The sequence below is a fragment of the Pan paniscus genome, chromosome 10, assembly GCF_029289425.2.
Source record: "Pan paniscus chromosome 10, NHGRI_mPanPan1-v2.0_pri, whole genome shotgun sequence".
Classification (NCBI taxonomy): domain Eukaryota; kingdom Metazoa; phylum Chordata; class Mammalia; order Primates; family Hominidae; genus Pan; species Pan paniscus.
In genome coordinates, this window is record NC_073259.2 from 98360534 (window position 1) to 98382263 (window position 21730).

Genomic DNA, 21730 nt, shown 5'->3' on the forward strand with positions numbered 1-21730 from the left:
TTCACTTATTCATTCACAGATTACTTATTCGGTGTTTACAAAATGCTGGGATCTGCTCTTTCTTCCTTGGATATAGCAGTGAATAAGACAAAGTTCTCTTCTTCATGAAGCTTAAAATCTAGTGGGAAAAAGAGATAAAAATAAAAAATTATATCTCATATATTGACATTTGTCAAGGATTAATTTAAGCAAATAAAAAGAGGGATAATAGTCCTTGGGTAAGATATTATTTTATATAGAAAAGTCAGGACTTACTGAGAAGGTGACATTTGATCAGAATCCTGAGTGAAGTAAGTACCCGAAGTAGAAAGAAGAGCAATTTCAATGACCCTGGTGTAAGAAGATGCTTGGTGTAGCAGAGAAATGACAAGGTGTCCAGCGGGGCTGGAATGAAGTAAGTGTTGTCAGACAGCAATAGAAAGTGAAGTCAGAAAGATAATAAGAGCAGATATCCAAGACCTTGTAGGACACTGAGATGAATTTGAAGTTTTGCTTTGAACAAGAGTGGAAGCCACTAAAGGGTGCTGGGCAGAGGATTGATACATAACTTTAAAAGGATTACCTATATACTCTATCTGCTTTGTTGAGAATAAAAGACTAATGATCAAAGTTGGGACTCAAGTTAAAGCAGGTAATTGATCATGTTTGCCTTGGATTAAGGTGGAAGCCATCCAAGTGAGGGTTGGTTGGGTACTGGAAATATTTTCATGATAGAAGGGGAAAAGTCAAGGCTGGAAACAAATGTGAGAGTTGTCAATGTATACATGATAATTCAATCCACATTGGAACACCGAGGGAGTAAATGTAGATAGGAAAAGAAGTTCAGAACTGAAAAATTTACGTTTACTCTTTACCAAATTCAATGCTTTTATAGAATCTAAAGCTAAGATTCCTTTCTGTTCAAAGTTTAAGACGCCTGGAGTATCTATAGGCAGGAAGAAGTAATAATGAGTTTTAATGAGCATACTTAAGGTGGGATCATTAAAGTCCATCCGGCTTTTTAACTTATTTTATAATATAATGTGGTAGATTGTGTGCTGTTAAGTTGGCATCACACCACATCCTTCTATGGTCTCACAGAACTACATTTTCCAGAATTTCCTTCCTTGAATATTTCCAGGGTAAAGTCGGCCAGTAAGAGACAGTCACCTGAAGTGGAAGGGGAAAAGAGGCCTTGATTCTCTAGAGGCATTTAGGGTAGACTCTTGGGAGGACAGTTGTCTTTAAGTTTGTAACACTTGAGGTTTACAGCACTGAAATAACTGCTTTAGTGCTGTGGCTACTGATCAAATTTGTATTCATCTAATCTCATGTTCTTATATTGTGAATTTGTCATGAAGTGTGTTAAGCTAATAAAAGGCCCCAAAGCTAATTCGTAGTATTATTTGATAGTTTTCATCAGCAAATAAATTACTCAAACTAGGCTATCAAAACACAAAATTCACCTTATAATCATTTATATTATTTATGTGATACTTTTATAATCACAGTTATGAGATAAATAGATCCTGGAAGAAAACATAGAAATATTTTTATTTTTTATCTTTCTGTATTTTCTAAATTTCTTATTTTTTATTGGGGTAACTAGTAGATTTTTACAAATATTTTATTTTAAAAAAATATTCAAAATTATTTCAAAGATCTATTTTGCTAGATAAAACAATTTGTAAGAAAAATATTTGAACATTAAATATGTTTTAGGCATATGAAGTTATTTCCATTTTACTTCATATTACCTAGAAATGCTTCTAAAATATGTATATACATTTCATATCATTAATTGTATTCTGTGCTTAAAGAATCTACTAAGACAAGATTAAATTCACCTTAAGCCTCATCCTCTGCACAAAATAAGCAAAATCTGAAAAAGTAAGATTTTTAAAAAGAAAAAAAGTGAAGTGATTGATATAGACAGAGGAAAGTTGAAATGAGGTCTGAACAATGTTTCTCTGTACTTCACCCACTCATCTCATTAACGTGTCAAATTCTTGGAAGCAGTAAGCACAGAATCAGGACCTGGTTATTCCACACAGACAGAGTGTTTGCTCTTCTTGTAGAAATTACATTGTTATTTATTATAACCATCCTAAATTAACATCCTACTGAGATCTTTATTAGAACAAATGAATTTTGAGGACTCTTTTGACATATTATTTTATAAAGTGATGAAAAGTGGCCTCTATTGTTTATTGCCCTCACAAAAGTAAATAAAGGGAACAGATATAAAGTCTGATCCATGGTTGCATTCTGAATATCATCTTTATGTTATTTCTAAATATAATTTTCCTCTGAAACTTCTGCAAGATTTGCCTGGAGTATTTGGGCCAGTTTAGTAAGAGCTGGTACTTGTTTCCATCATTTCCATGAAGTCATAGGTGTTCAGAATATGCCACCTCAAAATATGACACTTTGGCATGAAAACTCTTAGGAGCTGGAGGCAAAAGAAAATCCACACATGCAGAAATAAGCCTTCTCAGAGCTTCCATTATATAACCAGAGGCAGAAGCTTCTAACAAATGAAGACTGCCATAAATCCCCTCTTTCCAGCAAGTTTTATGGTCCTGAAGAAGATAGAAATTTGGCTACCAGACGGTTCTGCATAAACAAACCTTGCTAAGATACTCCTTACCTTACATCTGTTTCCCCCGTATATTTACCTTCCCAAAGTTTACAACCTCTGGAAGCCTAAAAACTTGTTGTTTTCTTGTCTTTTCAGTTCTGTACAAATATTGATATTTGTTAAGATGCTATATAAATCCAGGTTTTAAATACTCCTTTGAGTTACTCATTACTGAATTTCTCTTGCAGGCTATACATGTTAATAAAGTATTCATTTTTCTCTTGTTCATCTGTCTTTTGTCAGTCTAATTTGCAGGAACCCAGATGGAGGACATAAGAGAGGAAAGAAAAAAGGATTCTGCCCCCTACAAAACATTTATTTAATATGTTCTCAATGAGAACTCTTAGGAGCAATCTGGGTGTCCAGTCCTAGAGACTCAGGATTGAAGACAAGCCTCCCACTTAGCATAGGAATAATCTGGTTCAATGCAGCTGCTCCAAATCTCGGTTCTTTCACTGACAAAATGCTTTGGAAAATACTTCTTCATATAATTGTTGAAACAATTAGAAATTATATATGCAAAGGATGTAACAGCGTCTGGGACATTTATGTGCTTGGTAAATTATTGGTGTTGTTCTTCTATTATTGTAATATTAATAGATTATTGAAAGCAGATAACAGTGCTCAATGGTGAAGAAGCTTTCTGAAAAAAATTAGCTTTCTGACTGACTCATTTGGAATTGTGAAAAGAGAAAATTAAGTATGGCAAATAAGATGGGTGAAGATACAGTGGTCTACCTAATTCTCATAAGCAGAAAACTACTTTTCAGTAATACTAAGAGCTTCTAATCTAGAAACAAAGGAGGCCGAAGTGTGGCAATAAACATGTATAAAGTTGTCACTTATATCCTGGTGGAACACTCACCATGGGTACACCATCTGAATTCTCCTGTGCTTAGTCCTTTGTATTCAACTGCCTACTCAATATTCTCACTTGGATGTGTTACACTTATTTTAAACTCAACAAACTGGATTAATGTTCTTTTTATCAAACATTTTTCCTTCCGCCTTCTTCTTGGTAATTTATGACAGTTTCCATCAGTTCATATCAAAAACAAGGAAGGCATTCTTCACATCTGTGTTCTTACTGCTCTGTTATCCAATCAGCTATGCATCCAGAAGCAGCTGCCTCTTAAATGCTTATCAAATCTGTTCACTTCTTTCTAACTCCTCCATTATCACTAGATTCTAATTCACCAACATCTTTACCAGTCTGAACTACTGCAATAATAATATCTTAACTATTATTTCTGCTTCCTCTTGTCTTATTCCAAATAATTTTTAACAATACCTTAGGGTAATTTCCTCTCTAATCCTAAGAGATATTTAGTTACATCTGTTTCCCATCTACGAGTCTTCCATGGTCTCCATTGCTTCTGTGATGCAGTTCAAAATCTCAAACACAGTCTGAAAGGACCCATATTTTAGGCCTACTTTTCCAGTCTAATTGTGAATCACTTCCCACAATCTTTATTAAACCTCAGGACCTTTACACATGCTGTTTCTTATGCCTTAAACTCACCTTCCGTTTTCTCATACCCAGTTGCCTGGCTAGTCCATACTCATCTTTCAGAAGCCAGCACATGTGACATGTTCTCTCTAAAGCTTTCTCTCACCCGAACACTGAAATAGGCCCTCCCATTTTCTGCTGTCATAGTAACAGATTTTGTGGCAATTATCCCAATAATAGAAATTCTTTGCCTAACTATTTATTGGAAATACCCACGAGAATAGACTATAAACTGCTTGGTAGCAGTGACATTTTCTGTCATTGGTCTCTAGACAATGCAATATTTGTTAATAGTAGGCTGTCAATAGTACTTGGTGAATGCATAAAAACAAACAATGAAATATGCAGTAAACAAGCTATTTTTGTGGCTCAGGATACAGATGGGCCTATGAGATCATTCTAGTCCTGGAAGTTAGCCCTTACATATTACTCTGGCTAGCTGAATTAATGTTGAAGATATCTGCTCTTAGCATTCTTTATAGAATGTGGAATCAGAAAAAGTTACATTAGTTTATAGCCATGGGACCTTGGACTTGCTACAGAACATGAAAGTTATTCAGTTGAATGAGAACAGATAATGCTAGGAACAGTGGTTTAAGCAAGATAGGTGTTGTGTTTCTCCTTCAAAGCCAAAAATTCAGAAGTAAGCAGTCCAGTGTCTCAGGGATGTCAGGCTGATTTTCTTGTTTTTCCCCCCACAGTCTGCTTGAGATGGTTGCTGGAGTGCTTCACCCCATAGATCTGTATTTCTGGCAAGAAAAAAGGAAATGTGCCATGGGCAAAAAGGATATATCTGGTATTACATGAGTCCATTTCCTATATAAGGTGCTTTCCCAGAAACCCCTCCCAATAAAGTCACTTATATATTATTGTCTGGAAATACCATTATATGGATACCTTTATCAGCAAAGGAGTCTAAGAAGTGCTTTTTAAGTAGGAACTTTGCCAACACCAATAAAATTAGCTTCCTGCTACATGAGAAAGAAAGAAAACGTAGTTAATGAAGGTGCTATTGGCAGTCTCTGCCTAACTGAAAATACTGAGTTTCAGTTTATCTGAAAATAAAAGATAAAAATACATACATTTTAAGGTGTTTATGATCATTAACCAAGACAAAGGACACTAACGCTGCATTATGGGTTTTCTGCACATGTTACATGCAAAGTAACAACTCCATTATTTAAATAATGTGAAATACAAGGTAATTTTCAAAGAAAGTCATACCAGCTCCCAGATGTTTATGAGTTTGCTTAGGATTCAAGTCCATTGGCATTTTTTATCCAAAATTGAAACATTCTTAACTAAAAAAAAAAAAGAATATGAATATTTTACCCAGGCAATTGTCTTGACTTTTTTGTTCTGAAGCAAGAAGTATATAGACAGATGTCCCTCCAATGCAGCTAAGTTGGAGATTCATTGATGGAGAATGATTGACTTCACATTTCTGGAAATTCTGAGTGAATGAATCTTGTGAGGTCATAGTGAAAGGCGTTCATGGGATTTAATTTGATTATGCCTCTATCTAATACGTGCATGCTAATGACCCTCTGTATGTCAAATGTCCTTGCAACACCAGTGAAAGAAGAAACTTTTTATTTTCCTCAAAGAACTGAAAATCTTCCTACAAGTATAATTGATTAGAAAACAACAGTTTGGCCGGGCGTGGTGGGTCACGCCTGTAATCCCAGCACTGTGGGAGGCCAAGGCGGGCAGATCACCTGAGGTCAGGAGTGGGAGACCAGCCTGGCCAACATGGTGAAACTCCATCTCTACTAAAAAATACAAAAATTAGCCAGGCATGGTGGCAGGTGCCTGTAATTCCAGCTACTTGGGAGGCTGAGGCATGAGAATTGCTTGAACCCAGGAGGCAGATGTTGCAGTGAGCTGAAATCTTGCCACTGCACTCCGGTCTGGGCAACAGAGTGAAACTCCTTCACAAACAAACAAACAATCAACAGTTTGTTACCAAGGATTTTGTTTAGGGTGTGCATGTGTCAATGTTGTGCATTCTGTGGCAATGCTAAGAAGGGAGCTTATGCTTCCATCTTTGGACAACGAGACTCATAAACTTCTTTGGAGATGAAAGGGAAAATTTTACTTTTTTTCTCTATCTTAAAATTATTTCAAGCCCTGAAAGTCTTGGAATCATCACTTTCTAGCTTGAAAGGCCCAAGAAGCAGAGTAGTAAGTTGCTACTTGTCCCTGGATCTTCAAGGTAAAATATGCCCTTGTCTATGTTTACAGAGTTTTTAATTAAAATGCCCCATGAATTTAATCTTATGCCAACATTTTGAGGGATTTGGTTTTCTCATAAAATTGGGATTACACTTTCTATTTGTCGATGTTTTCTTTCACTTATACAGTGTAGTATGTTTCTTACATTTTAATTATATATTCCTCATTATATTTCACGTCTGTATCTTTTATGTTATACCTTTTTCAAAATGCTTTTTATTTTTTTCTTTCTCATTTTATCTAAGTTAATTCAGAATAATGATTTTGGATTTATTTGGTTAGGGATTGGCAAAATGATTTTTAAGTGTTTTTCAAATAAAATCTGTACACAGGTTAAAAAATAGTCAAAGGACTTAATAATTTTGTTATGTTCTTTGATAAAATTTTTACATACACTCGGTAGAATGCTAAGAAATTTTAGCTTGTAACCAAAGGAAGATTTATTATTTCTGGCTGCTTTCTTTTTCCATGAAATGTGTAGATATGCTATTTGACTTAAACCAAGTGTGTAGCCTTCTGATTCATAGTTTAGTTTGTCCTCAACTAAAGAACATACCAGGGTGTGCTTTTTGTGTGCCCGACATGGCTGCTTAAGGGAACTGCATATACCTTAATCCAAATCAAAGCTTCTGAGGAAGAAAAGATTGAACTCACTCAATATCATGTGGCTACTGAAAAATGAAAAGAACTAGAAAAACAACATGGTAGAATATTAGTAACGAGAATACCAATTAGAATTGGAAGCACCGTTTCCATTCTAAATACTCTGCCTTGACCACTCAGCAAAGGTGCTAACAGTATGTGTCATTGATCCCTGGGGTGCCTGGTAAAGTCACCATTCTTGAGACATTGTAATTTTGTAGGGGAACACAGGCCTAAGAACTACAATGCAAAAATTTGGACACTGGTATTAAGGAAAGAGTTAAAACTTAGTCAAAAGAAAAGGGTAATTTAAAATGAGCAAAAGAGTAAACAACAACAAAACAACTACAACAGAGTGCTTGGGATTACTGAGATGTGGGTGTCAAAAACTTAAAGAGAGGGATTATTGTGTTCTAATAAGCAGACTATGGACATTTTCAGGTGGGGAAAAATCTGTGTATATTTATGTATTAGAAAGTAAACTCAATAAAGTCAGCTAACTATAAAAGGTTATCACAGATTCGTTCAGTGAAAGGCATTCATTGACAATGGGCACAAGCTTAAGTGGTTGATAAGCATTCATCATTAAAAATGTATATATGTATATATACATACACATACATATTTTTAACATTTTCTATGTGCCTGGCATTGTTCATGACAATAGGTTTATAGGTACTGAGGTGGAAAAAAACAAGCCAGGGTCTCATTCTCATGGAGCTTATGGCAAAAAGAGGACACAAATACAAAGCTAATAATTACAAATACTTTTTTCATTGTATTCAAAAGAGGAGTCATGAAGAAAAATACAGATGAATTTAAAATTACATAATACGAAATCTAATTTAATCAGCAATAGTGACAGCAGATTTAGACCTTTAGAAGCATATTTTTTCCTATGGCCCCAGTGTTTGTATATGGAGGAGGGAGTGGAGAGGTGGGCAGACAGGGAGAGAACAGCAGTCTAGTGGCCTGCAGCCAAGGGAGGAAACAACTTTGCTCACAATAGGCATCCTTAGCAAAGCCAAAGAACAGTGACATCAGCGTCTACACATTTCCCATGATTTCTAAAAATATAATCAACTCATTAGCAGGAAAACACTAAAACATACAATTTTTAAAAAATTAATGGATGGTTGGTGCACTTGGCTGTGAGATTGTGTAGTGCCATCTACGTCTGGGTAATGGCCCCTCATATTTTCCATGCCTTATACTGCTGGGAAGACATCATGCAAAAGGAAGGCCACATCTTCTGTCTCAACCCCAACCATTTATTTCCTGCCTTCCTTCATCATTATTATTAATTAGAATGTTTGCAACTGTGAACTGTCCTAGTTTTTATTTTTGGCTTTCTCTACTAAGTCCAAGTATAAAGAGAACATACAATTCTCCTTGATGACCATCCCCTCCTTCAGTTACAGCAATAATTTTCCTAGAATGATGGTGCTATTGATTGCCCAACTGCAATCTCTGTGCCAGAAATGCTTAATACTATCTTGTCATTCACAATATGCTTAATGGCAAACAGGGGATTTATAGTCTGTCAAATTTAATGACCAGAAGAACCAATAAAATATGACAGGAAAGACTTCCTACTGTTTAGGAATGGGATGGTTCCATCTGCACAATGACGGCATGTTGGAAAATCCCTCTTGTTTAAAAAATAATAAACATAGATATATATATATATTTCTACTCAAGAAAGAAAATGTACACGATGTCATACAGAAGAGAATGTTATAATTTAGAACAACATTATTCCAAACTTGTTTTTCTAGGTTAGGCTTTCTCAAAAGTGAATTTTTATGTTTCTTATTAGGATTGAAAATCTATATAGCCAATTTTGGCTCCCAGGAGAGTCTAAAATCCTCTCATTGATGAACCCAATACCTTATGCTCAGGCCTGAATCCCAGAAAAGTAGGTTTTGTAGTAGCAGGAGAAATGGTGCTGGTGGATCTGGAGTTAGTAAAGCAAGTGAAACTCTTCATTCATTTTGCATTGTTGCCCTTTTCCAACACATACACACACACACGCACATGCACACACACACACAGATACTGCTACCACAACCCCAGCAAAAGTCCCCCTCCTTAAATTATTGAGCAATGATTCTCAAAGCAAACAGAAGAATCACCTGGAAGTGACTAAATTAATCTCTCTCCTCTAGATGTTGTGATTCTGTGGTCATACCTGGGCCTAGGAGTTGTTTTTGCTTGTTTTTTGTTTTTCAATGTGTCCCAATGAGTCTTACGCTAATGGTCTAATATGATGCTTTATGAACTCTGCATACACTCCAGTATAGTTAAACACTGTGTAATTATTGAAAACTGCTTGAATTCATACCCTGTTCTTCCAAATGCCACCTTGGACATGATTATTGTCTATCACATAAGGTCATTGTGAAGCTAAAGTAGATTAATCTTATAAAGATGTAAAACATGACTTTACATTTATAGATGCTCCATAAGCATTAGCTAGTATTGTTGGATGGGGTTTATTTTTGGTGGTGTTGTAGCTTTTGTTGTTATATAACTATAACCTCAAGTGAATTTAAGAAATAAAGATAAATATATAGTTATGAATTAGTGGAAGCCTCAGGACTCACAATCTCAAAATACAGTCAAATGCCATTGATGAAGTACAGGAGCTGGATAGCCACCAAAGGAGGCTTTGTCTTAGTCTTTTATGGAAACTACACACTGTCTCATCTCCTTTTATCTCTGTATGTCTGCTTCATTCTCTCTCTCTTTGCTGACTCTCTGCTTTTTCCAAAGCATGGTGGATCACGGTCAGAACACCCACCCCTGAGTTTAAATTAATTCTTCTACCTGCAAGAGAAACACTAGCTCCATTAAGTCCCATTGTCCATTTTTATATTCCCAGAACAAAGATTCTGATTGATTCAGTTTATACCTGCTGATTATCTACCCTTGGTTCAATTGGCTATGGAGTGGCATGCAGGATCTGAAGTGGAAACAAACTGCTAAGACCCAACTGCAGTGTGAGAGCAGTTCTAAAATAGGAAAAGGTATGGGCTAGTCAGGTAGCCTTACAGGTATCTGCAAAAGGAAGTTTCAATATTACTTCAGTTAGTGGGTAATTCAAGATATCCATAAAATACATTGTGAGCTCTGTTCAAACAATTTTCTGGGATAGATTCCAATTATTATTTGGATTCTGTCTGGACTTTTGAAAGTTAAGATTAGATGATGTATCATTGGATGAAATGTAAGCCAAAATCTTTAGGGAAAACTGTGAAAAAAAAATCACTGGTGTATCTCCAGTTTCTGAACTTTTTTGTGCCTACCATTTTCTGATGACTCAGGTTCTCATTTGCCTTTTTTAAAGAAAAACAGTAGCACTTAAACTTGTGTTTCAACGTGTTACTATCAGTGATATCTGCACTTAAAAGTATCATGGACTAGCCAGTGCAAACCTTGACAAAAAGGAATGAATTGACAATAGAGGCAATGGTGGGAAAGCTATTTTTGAGGGCTAGGCCTTTTTGGCACCCCTTGGATTATGCTGAAGTGATATTAATGACTATTTTATTATGTTCCTGGTTATCTCTGCCTATTAGGTGAATTCAGTTTGTTTGCAGAGTACAGATGATTTGTGGTTGTACCCAATCACTGAGTCATTGCAATAACTGAAAGTTACATCCTTACTGTAGTTTGGACTTTTGCCATATTCCTGACCATCATTTGAACTTCAGTTGTGACATGGAACCAGGCTATGCTGGTCATAGTACAAGGCCCCATTCACTGTGGTATGTCTGACCTCTCAAGGTTCCCCCTGAGCAATGATTCCCTGAAAATAAATGGCCTATACAACTTGATGTCTTATCTATTCATACAACTGCCTATTTGTTTTAAATACATTTTCATGTTTTAAACTTCTTGTGTGATGTTCTTATAGGGAAGCGTTAATTATGTATATGTTGGCATAAAAAGATTATTGCTTTTATTTTACTTGTCATTCTCTTCATCACTGTAATTTGTTACAACTGTTCCTATAAACAATATGAAATTGCTGATATTTTACCATTTTCAATCTACTAAAATGGTAATTTTATATACTTCAATCTAAATATTTGCATGGTATTTTCTGGAAAGAAATGGTATTAGCAAAGAATTAATATTGAACCTATAGTGCAAAACCAAAGTGTTTTAAAAATTATAATTATGAATAAAAAATAATTAAAAAATGTAAAAGTACATCAGTGGATGCTTTTGGATGATAAGTAGGACTAAAGGGATATTTTATTTTATTTGCTCTTCTTATTTTACAATGTACGTATGTATCATCTTCATTTAATAACATTTACTATGTTTGTGGTTATTGAAGTAGCACACATATCTTGGAAAATAGGGAAAACGGTAAGAAGAAAACTCCTACCATGCAGAGAATTTGTGGTGACTTTCTACCTACTGTATTTGTGTCATTTAAAATAACACTGTCAATTTTTCATAACTTCTATTCTTTTCTTATTGATGAAGATGAGTATTTTTATGTTTATTGCTCATTTGTATTAATGGATTAATTTCCCCTGTTATTCCTGGATCCTTCATCTACTGCTTATTCCAGGAATAAACTGGATGTTATAAGACAGGGAGGACCTTTAATCTGCTGTTGGTCCTAGTTTACCTCCAGTCGTAGTAGCAAAAGTAATGTTTTTTCAGAAAGAAGAGTAGTCATTCTATATGTTGACAATAGGGCCAGTAGAAAAACAAGTTAGCCAAGAGGGAAAACAAAAACAAAACAAAAGAAAAACAGGTATAAAACTGCAGGGTTGAGAGGTACCATAAGTCTTTGAAGATAGCCGTCATAGAGTTAAAGATCATAAGGAAAGTCAGGTTAACTGTGATTAGAAGACAGAGCTTTAAAAACATGCATACGGTAAATAGTGTATGTATCTTTTAAAAATTGGAATCCATCTCTCCCTCATGGCTTAAACTGGTCTGACCTTTCCTGCAATTTACAGAACTTCAGAAGGAAAACATGGGTCATTTTTTTCTTTCTTTTGCTTTCTCCTCCATACCTTCTCCTATCCCCAACAGGTGACAGGAATGTCATGAATAAAGTGAAATGTAGGTTGGCTTTTACTTCCAACACTTTAAAAATCTATATCATGAACTTAGAGATGTCAGAGTACTTGGCAAAACGTGCTTCTAAAATAAATATCACAACCAAACATATTCTGTAAAATGGCTAGTTTTGGCCTAGAATTCTTGGTTGGGTAATTTTGATGATGTGGTCACTCTGTTATTTTGTGGTCAATGAACTTAATGTACTGTAGAGGAGAGCCGCAATAGAGCCCATACTTGTGTTAAAATAACTCACTTCCCTATTTCCCACAAATTGCATATTTTCTTCTTTTTCTCCAATCTAAAAATAACTAAGTCATTTGTGGTGACTACTCTTAAAGAATCAACTTTCATTTAAGAAAGCCCATTTCAGATAGAAGAAAACTTGAAGTGCAAATTCTTAGCATTTACTCCTAGACGACTTCCTATTAGAGTAACACAATTAATGGTATAATAATTCATTGCTTTTAATTAATTGAAGTCCTATCTTAACTATATTCTTCTTATTTCCTTCTGTTGGGGTCTTAGAACTTAGCACCAAGGTCTCTTACTTACCATCTTCCTCAAAGCAGGAAGGGTAGAGGGGGGTGTTGGGGAGGTCTCTCGCGAAACTTCTTTCCAAAAGAGATGCGATTGTCTTAAGATTTCCTTTCTAGGAATCTCATCAAATGATCAGAAAGAATAAACTACTGGAGAAAAGACTGAGAGATATGTCACCATGTCCAGATGGATGTTTTATCTATTCTTCTGAAGGCAGTTCATGGAGATTACCTGGGACACTGCATTTATAAAACAAGACAACTTTTGTTTGCAATGCATTTCCACTCCTCACCTTCCCCAAATTTATCAACAACATATTTTTCCTTTAGTTCCTTTCAGTTCCAAATAAGAATCATTTGTAAACCTTTTTCTAGACTCCAGGGCCATTCAATTATAGCCCATTCCCTACTCCCTGTCCTCAATAAAGAAGGTATTTAAGCATCAACCATCCCATCTGTCCCTTCTTTGAGTTTTCATGCCTTTTGAGATTCCCTTGTTTATGTATGTTAATAAATTTGTTATGCTATTCTCTTGTTAACCTGTCTTTTGTTATAGGGGTGTCAACCATGACCCTTATGACAGAAAGGAAAAGAATCACCCCCTTTCTACCGCTACACCTTCATGTTTGATAAATAGTTTTGTAATAATAGGAGTCAAATTTTTCAAGTTGCAGAATACATTATAAGTGGGATAAACTTGAATCTTCCTTTCTTAATTCCTGTGGTGTTAATCAAATTTGGTTTCCAAATATAGAATTAATCAAATCATTTTTTAATTAAAGAAACTTCTTAATGAACAGTGTTCAGCTATGCACAATCTGTAGATTACAATCATCTTCTAGAAAATACACCCTTTTCTTCTTCCAGCCTTCCCTCCCTTACTCCTTCCTTGCTTCCCTTCCTCATTTCCTCTCTTCCTTTCTTTTTTCCTTCATATAAGATAAAGGGACAATTCACCAAAGCAGTTCATTTTATTCCACAGGGCAGTGGTTTTATTTGGAGTAGACACTCCAAGTAAATAAAGATAATTTAAATGTCATCATTTTATTGATTTTCTTACTCTTTTAATTAGCAAGAGAGTTGATCATTAATCTTTTGTGAACCACTTTTCAATGAAATCAATTTTTTGCTGACATAGATATTAAGCTCAGAAAGTCTGATGAATGAAGAGAAGCTTAGCAAAAGCTGTCCTGAGGCATTCACTCAGAGAAATTTACAAGCCAAAAATTTATTTTCCTCTTGTGATTCTTAGCAGAAGGCCAGTTAGTATAGGTAGGTCAAGAGAAAAAGAAAATCAGTTTTTCTGAGATACTGCTCTTCTGTAATCTAGTATGTGCTTTGCAAAGAATCCTTTTCCCTTTGAAAGCTTAAATCAGAGTAACTTAAGTAAAAGGAATAGCAGGCATAGGTTAGGAAGTTGAGGGAGTTGAGGAGTACACAACAGAAAAATTAAATAGACAGACACAGAAGGCTTTCAAATAAAATAAAACCATATTAATTCAGACATAGACATTGCTATTATTTCAAGAGAGATGGATATCTTTATATTATCTTTCAATAAAAGATAATTAATGTATAGTAGGATGTTTACTTTCTTAACAGAGCAAATGTTAAATCATTTTGGGAAGTGTATGTATATACTAAAGATTTCTTCCTGAATAAAGGAAGAGTGTTAATTTAGTCTAATGCTGTGGCACAAAAATACAAATCATTCTTTATCAATAGCAGGATTTTGTTAGGTAATTATAGTACTAAATACAAAATTCAAGAAAAACATTAAAATAATCTGTTAGCTCAACTTCTTTTCTACATTACCAATTGTGTCTATAGTGTTATATACTAATGTTTTGTGACCTTATTTAATTTATTAATATATACAACCCCTGGAATTAATTCATACATCAATATCTCTCCACCTTGTTTTTTCACTGTCACCTCCATGAATATATTTTTAAAGACATTATTTTTCTTAATTATCCCCATGCAATAAAATTTTGATATCATACTTATACTGTATATCTGTTTATGTACTCTATACATATCTGCATTTTCTACATGAAAAAGAGTAAGGGTTTTTTTCATCCCCAAAGAACCAAGTTTTGCCCTTTTGAAGGTAATATGGCCTATTAAGAATGCATGATAAAAATATGTTTTGGTGAATTTGAAATCTCTGAGTTGGTGAATTCCCTTTAATGGACTGTCCAATTCATTGAGAATTTGTTTGCTTTTTTCATTTTATTTTAAAGGAATTTAGGTCACATTCATATTTTTAAAAACCCAAGTATTCTGAGTAGCATCCATAAACACAGTCCTGAGGATGTGTATCTTTAAATTGACAAATGTCAGCGTGTACTAATTTCCCCAGGTTCTGCACCTCTATTCTCCTCACAGTTGGGGGTATTTAAATTTGTTTTTAGGTCCCTAAAAACAATGCTAGCCTCAAGGAAATAGTACTTAAGCATTGTTTACATCAACATCTTACAGCTCAGCATGCAATCACATGTGCTGCTCTTTTAATGCTGCTGCAACATTCCAATTTTGATTACTGGGCGACTACCTTGCCCCAGGTCTGTTGGGTATTGGTCCTGATTCCCTTTATGATTTTGCTTGAGTTGAGATACTTTACTGAACACTTTCTTTCCCATTTGGGTTTTTCATTGTTCTTGCTACAATCTTCTTCTTTTCCTTTCCTTTTTCTTTTTTAACCTCTGTCTGTGCTACACCACCCTTACCCCTACTATTGCCTCAGAACTGGATCCTTGTCCTTGGTTTCTAGTCTCACAATGTTATATTATAAAATTATAATTGTGTTTAAAATTACAATGATGATGATTAGTTGGTAGTTGTAGATATTGGTGTATTGCTATGCCTTGAAAGAGCCAGAGTGAACTGCAAATATCTTAATGCTTGTTTGTTTCCTTAATGCAAAGCTCACTTTTTGGTAATTCATATGAGAATAGAATGATCTAGTTTTTCTTGTTGGCGTCTGCTGTGGAAAATTTAAATAATGGGCAGAGAAAATAACTAAAACTGACTAGTGCTATTTCCTTAAGGGATTAGCTTAGTATTTGCTTAAGAAAATTGAATCGACTAGATCTTTATGGTGGCGAAGCCATTACACAGGCTGACGAATGAAGACATTTGTGAAAGAATGTGAGGAAAAACTGTAGCTTATTTGTTTTTGCAGGCCCTAAGTTTTGAGTTCTACCTTCATAAAAAGTTTGTGCTTTAAAACATTTATTGAATTGAATTGATGCATACTTTAGCATTTTTTTCTTCTATCTTTAAACTGATCACTCTTTTCTGTTGATTTAACCTGGTATAAAATAAAATAATAAAGACTACTCTAAAATGAACATAAAAATATTTTTTAAAAAATCTGGCGGGGTACGGTGGCTCACGCCTGTAATCTCAGAACTTTAGGAAGCCAAAGCAGGTGGATCACTTGAGGTCAGGAGTTTGAAACCAGCCTGGACAACATGGCAAAACGCTGTTTTTACTAAAAATGTAAAAATTAGCCTGGTGTGGTTGTGTATGCCTGTGATTCCAGCTACTCGGGAGGCTGAGGCAGGAGAATCACTTGAACCAGGGAGGGAGATGTTACAGTGAGCCAAGATCATGCCACTGCCCTCCAGCCTGGGTGACAGCAAGGCACTCTCCCCAACCCCCACCGCCAAAAAAAAAAAAAAAAGAAAAAAAAAAAACAGAAAAGAAGAAAATAAATAAACTGATCTAATACAAGCGTGTAAAAAATCAAGCAACAGCTCAAAATATGATGCTATATTGCCTGCACTTTTATTCACGTACACTCTCCATGATGTGGATTTTAAAATTGGCAATGGGCTTTGTATGTTAATGGTGGGATAGGGGAAAAGTTGGGAAGGAGGTTTTGTGTTGTAAATCAGCTAGGAGAGTGAATCACTTCTCTCTTCTTGTGAAACCTTATCTTTTGAAATTTGTTTAGCAGTGTTTGCTCTTTTAGTTGCTTGTATCAAGTAGACAAACTCTTCTTGATATCTTGATTCTTGATATCTCTATGATTTAATATCCAATGCAAAGGCTGCTTGTAATCATTTTTCTTGAATAAAGCACTCTGCAGCTGTGATTCATAGAAACATATCTGAACTCACTATTCTAATTTTCTCTGTTACCAAGGCCAGATCACGCTGTTCTGAAACGATGAAAAAGATGCCTTTGTTTTCTGGAGTAGTATTTCCTCTAGATTAAAGCCAAATATATATATTCAAAGATATTAGTGAATTCATGAGTTATGAATTTCTGATCAATTATTAGGGAAAATAGCATACTTATGCAGGGGCCAAGGTAACACGTTCCTTTCACTCTCTGAAAGTTTGCTGAAAAAGCAACTGACAAAAGGCAAATGAATACAAGGAAAGACATACAGATTTGTTAATGTGCATTGAGGGGGGGAAGCGCAGAATGATTATCCCGTCATGCAATATGGTACAGATGGGTATATATCCTTCTTCTTAGAAAGGAAAACAAGGAAGTATGGATAATTGTAGAGGCGTAGTCAATGATTTTTAGGGTAAGTCAATGGGCTTAAAGAACATACAATGACCTGGGATAAAGTCTGTTGGGCTTGCAGAGCAATCAATCACTTGTGACAAAAGTCTGTCCAGGTGTGTTGACAGACTTGTCTTTCTTCGTACAATATGAGTTTAGTTAATGAGAACTTAGGAAAGGGAGCAGAAGTAACTATTTTATTATTTGAAACTCTCAGAATTTAGGCAGGTAAGGGAATTGTAGAGAACAACTTCATCCTGTGCTTTGGGAAAAGCAGAGAATTGAGAGATAGGATTGGGGAAAGGTTAGTGAGAGCTTGAGGCTTCTTCTTAAATTTAGCACGTCAAAGTGCCATATTTTGGAGTATTGGTTTCTGAGACCCAACATTCCCCTGTCTGAAACTTTCCCAGAAGTTTTAGGTACTAAAAGCTAAGTAAGTTGCTGTGGAGAGAAAAATCGAGACAGCAGCTGAATCGCAAAGGATCCAATCAAACCAGCCTCTCATTTCTGGGAATAGGCCAGTCTAACTAAGCAGCTGTGTCACATTTTAGAAGATGACCTAGCAGATGGGGTCTCAAAGCTCAGCTTCTATATATTATGTAAGCAAACATATTTTTAACCCATTTATGCCTGAGATGGCAATTTTTTGAATTGCAAAATCAGACCTTGGCTATGATCTTGACCAGAAGGATATAAATAACTTCCACATGCTTAGTGTTCCAATAATGGAACACTAGGCATAAATCAGTTTAGTAAGAGGAGCCTCTATAGAAACAGAAGAAAAACAAAGGTCATTGTCTAGAACAGTCTATAAGCTAGTCCTTCTAGAGTCTGAAGGACAAGCAGCTGAGAAGACCATTGAAACAAATTAAAGTTTGTCCAATATGGCCAAAGCCCTTACCAAGTTTTAGAGAAAACAGGGTAGCCAGAGATAGAATTTAAGTTTCTTTAAGAAGGTGTTTGGGCGTCTTAGAAAAAGATTGAAAATGGATATTGATGAGACATAAAGTCATGGGAATTCGCCACATAATTTTACAAGGAGACTAATTTTATTTAGATAGGTAGCTTCTAAGTTTTAGTCTCTGTTTTTCAACTGGATGACAGCTCAGGGAAAAGCCCACTAACAAATAGTGCCAAAAAAATTGTGGTTTCTAGTCCTAATGTATATGTATATACATTTTTGTGTATATAAGCCCTAATACTTATATACATAAAAAACAGGTGCATCTGGAGGACAGGGCATCTAGATGCCCCCTAAAATCACAGATCCTATTTTTTTTCTTTTTTTTTTTGAGATGGAGTCTTGCTCTGTTGCTCAGGCTGGAGTGCAGTGGCGTGATCTCAGCTCACTGCAATCTCTGCCTCCTAGGTTCAAGCAATTCTTCTGCCTCAGCCTCCTGAGTAGCTGGGACTACTGGTGCCTGCCACCACGCCCGGATAATTTTTGTATTTTTAGTACAGACAGGGTTTCACCATATTGGCCAGGTTGGTCTTGAACTCCTGACCTCATGATCCACCTGCCTCAGCCTCCCAAAGTGCTGGGATTATAGGGGTGAGCCACCGTGCCTGGCCACAGATCCTATTTTTTACCTGAATCCAGGGTCCCCCCAAAAGAGGGAAACATTGCAGGATGGTGCTGTGCAACACTTCCACAGTGCACCTCATTGCAGACATTCTCCCAAGGCTGGTGGGTGGCCCAATAGCAATCAGCCCACTCTGTGATCAGCACATCAGTCATGAGAGTCCTATTTCTCAATGGCAAGTGTTCTCACAAACTCCAAGTGTTCAAACCATGCCTTTCATACCTAAATGTGCAAAGAAACGAGTAGCTGCCAGTAATACTAATCATTCACTACAACTGCTGTCAGTCAACTCCAAAACTGTAGCCCTTGCCAGTGACTTGCCAGCCATGGCATACCCACAGGTCATGCTCTTTCATAGTACAAAGTGAATCCTGGTGCCCCCTCAAAGGCAAGAGATCAAGCAACTCAATCCAAAAACACAGCAGAGCTTTAGATCTGAGAAAAACATTCCTGCTACCCTCGGGACTCCCTGAGGACCTTTCTCTGTGTTCCTCAAGGGGTCTCACAACCACAGAACCTCTCTAGATTCCTTCATGTAGTATCAAAGGTGGCAAAGAGGAAGGTCAGGTAGAAGTAAGTGGGAAGATAATTCTTACAGGAACCAATTTGGGGAGATTTTAAGCTTTCTAAAAGGCCAATGAGGTTTTACATTTTTGTCACAAAAAATTATGCCAACAGGAAAGGAAGCAAACATAGGGACCACAAATATTAAAAAGCATTTTCAGTCAGCTTAAAAAGGTTCCCAGAAGCAGGATCCAAAAGAGAAAAAGCAGAAAGTTCTAAAAAAAAAAAAAAACACAAAACACACACACACACACACAAACACACACAAAGTTATAGCCTGAATATCAGCTTTTAGTTAAGCTTTTACAATAGAATTCTTTCAAAAACATCCGTAAAAAGCTCTTTTCAGATTTCAGCCAGGACAAACAGCCAAAATTCTTGGCTTTTGAACTTTTTATGTCGTCTAAACCAAAGGTATCTTTCCAAGTGACTCACTATAACCAATAAGCCTTAACTATGGTTATGACTTAACCAAGGACACATGAAGCATCTCCAGAGGTACAAAGCAGTTTTGACAAGATCCAGAAACCACCCTAAAGGAAACTCAAAAAAAGGAAAGTTTCACTAGCTGCAAATGGGGTACAACTCATATTTCCGTTCAGTCATATTCTCTAGGGTCTCAGCTTCTCAGCTCACCATCTACAAACAAAGGCGTGAAAACCCCATATCCCTGCAGATGAAAGGACAGAAAATCAAAAGCTGTCCATGGAAGGGAAAAGGATCGATAACAAATAGGTATTCTGAAAACTCAAGAGTCACAAATATTAAACCATTTTTTAATCATTGTTTCTTAAGGAATTTATATTTGCAAGATCTGATATCCTGATCGGGAATAGAACTCAGGCCAGGTGATTCCTAGCCACTAGACTACAGGTGAAACGCCTTTATTTGTAAATTCTGCAGGAAATTCAAGGCAGGCAGTTTAAGTGTACAAAGAATTTTAACTTTGTCTTGGTCAGATTTCTGCTCTTTAATTTAGTCAAGAGAATTTCTAAGGGTAGCCATGACATTATTATGTCTTTTTTCATTAATTTGATCTTAGAAATACAAATATGGCAATTGTTTAGAATGAAGATCTTTAAAATTTTTTTTTTTTTAAATTTAGGGGTCTTTCTAATTTAAAGGATTGATCTTTTGGTTGCTGCTGATTCGGAGTTCCAATGGTGTAACTTATTCCAATAGCAATGCAATCCAATGAGTCTCTTCATGGAAAGCCTAGGAGGTAATTTTACAGGCTTAGAATAAGTTTTTTTCCATCTACACAAGAGATGTTTCCTGGAGACAGTATAGGAGATGCAGTCCCAATAATTTTGCCCTAAAACAGTTCACTCCAAGGAATAAGTTAAGACAGGAAAGAACTTGTTGCCACAGACAATTAAGGGTAGTGTTTGTGCATCTAGTTCCTCCAATATCCCACAAATTTGTGGAAGGCTGCCAGTCACAGGTTTGGACTTCCCCAGCGCTAACTAGGCAACAGGTTTGGAATGATCAAGTGTGTTATGGATGAGACTTCTTATTAAGACAAACTCCCCTGAAAGCCTAACACATTCAGAACAAAGAGTGTTCTGTTGAAAATCTTATGTGTCTCAGCGTTCCCATTTCTTTTCAGACTGGTCACTGGACATGACCCCAAAATCACACCCCCCAGATAATAGAGACCAAGAGAGAATGTTCCCCCTTGGTCACAAGTCAGGCTCTCAAAGACATAAAACAAGATGAGGGAGGAACCTTGTTTGGTTTTTATTTTGGGGACCCATACACAGCAAAGTTTGCCTAAATAGATGCTGGTGTGGTCAGAACCACAAGACTGACTAGTCTGCAGGGCTGGCTCAAACAATGGGCATATAGGGGTTTTAGCCTGTGTTCTACTCTGTAGTAACCCTCTTTATAACAGAAAATCACAGAAAGACAAAGGCAAATGGAAAAATACTATTTCTGGAAGGAAATGGATAAGACAATATGAATATTCATACCAGAAATGTATACTAGCTACACACAAGACTAGTCAACAAATTCTTTTCTCCCATTAATCAAGATTTTAGAGATGGAAATAATAGTGATTTTTTACCATCTGTTCAACCTAATCCGAGAGAGGGGGAGACAGAGAGAGACAGAGAGAGAGAGACAGAGAGCGAAAGAGAGAGAGAGAAAGAAGCTGGGATCCCAGATGGTAAAAATTTCTTACTCTTCCGCCAGTTTGTCAAGTCCTGGGCTCCCTTGACTTTGCTTCCAAGAGAGTAGAGCAGCTTTGGTATACTGCTCAGAGTGCCAAAACTTTATGTGCCATGGGAAAATTTTACCTTTGCGCTCTAAAAGTCACTGAAAGTCAACTGACTGACAAAAGGCACGTTGATGGGAGAAATGGCATACAAATTTATTTTCAGGTATCTGTTTCTGAGCCCCAACACTTAGGTCATACCCT